Below are 1481 nucleotides of genomic sequence, written 5' to 3'. Positions count from 1 at the left end.
CTTGGAAACAGTTTAGGAGTTCATGGCCATCATAACAGTTTTGAATCTATCCATACCCAAGTCAAGACTGTGGTCACATTCTAGATTTGATCTTCTTGCTGAACAGTGGCAATATAATCTGTCAATTGCCCCTCTGTCATAGTAAGTCCAAAAGACATAGTGGGCTTGAGATTCTCTTATGCTGGACCTATTCAAATCATCTTGCCTTGATGACAGATGGACCAGCTTCAAAGGTGGCATTCAGCAGGTTCTGATCATTCTGGAGAATCGGTACTGGAAATTTTGAGTAATTCTGAAAATCGACAAATCCCGCTTCTGGCTGGCTTTGCCCCCCATCTATTCTCTGCCTCCTGAGTTCCAGCTGATCAGCTGGGTCTTTTTTTTGTTGCCCTTCACAGGAGAATGGAGCTAGAAAGCAGATTAGTGGAGTGAGGAGGAAATGGGATTTTGCAGTAACCTTCCCCAGGAGTGGGGAGGGAATGGAAGTTTTACAGTATCCTTCCCTGTCATGCCCACCAAGCCCTACCCACCAAATCAAGCCATGCCAACCAAGAGATGCCTACAGAAATGTTAGTAAAAAAAATTTTTTGAATCCTACCACTGACTTAGGTTACACTGACTGCAACCTGAATCAGAGAATCCCTGACACCCTGGACAGGACCCCACCAATGGGTCCTCTTCTGCTCCATGAGCCTTGACACTCACTATGGTTAATGGAGGAGCTGGAGGGTGTTGTAAAGAGATGACTAGTGCTGCTGGAGAAAAGAATGAATCTGACCAACCAGAGGTCAGAGCTCTGATTAAAACCTACTTTATGGTGGTAGGAGCAGTGAAAAACCAATATTTATACACACACTTATTGCATCTACAGAGTATTTGCCAATAACCTGTTCAATATCATCCAGTCCCTCCCCAGAAAGCAGATTATCACCTTAAGGATTGTGCAGAGGAGCAAAACCTGATGGATCAGATTTCCTCTCAGTTTGAGTCCAAAGATGGTGCATGATGCTTGGAAAACAGATTTAACCTGTTATCTGGGAACATTGACATTGGTGGACCTAATGAAATGGACAGGGAACTCAGGGCAGTCAAGGGTACTTCATTCATTCATTCATTCATTCATTCAACACAACTACAACACAACCTTTTCAATCTAATAATAAGAATAATACTTGACAAATTTCCTTTGACAGAAAGAAAAGCTTCTATATGTTTTTGTACAGTCTTTTTATTCCTTTTGGAAAGCAGTTTATCTTATTGGGAAAGAACACAAGGTATGCTAATTCTTCTTTATGAGTGACTTCTGGTGGTTGAACTGTGGCTGTAAACAATGATATAGCACTTTGGCAAAAATATGCATCCCAGTAATGCAGTGCTGGAGGACAAGATAGAGAAGACTTCCACAGCTACCATTGCTTTTCCTTTAGTGCTCAGATAGGCTGGAAAGAAGGAGATCCATACGCTGCAAAAGGCCAACATGC

This window comes from Notechis scutatus, chromosome Z (assembly GCF_049901735.1).
Source record: "Notechis scutatus isolate UNSWTSFEM ecotype Mainland chromosome Z, rNotScu1.2, whole genome shotgun sequence".
Lineage (NCBI taxonomy): Eukaryota > Metazoa > Chordata > Lepidosauria > Squamata > Elapidae > Notechis > Notechis scutatus.
Note: the sequence above shows the minus strand (reverse complement) of the source record.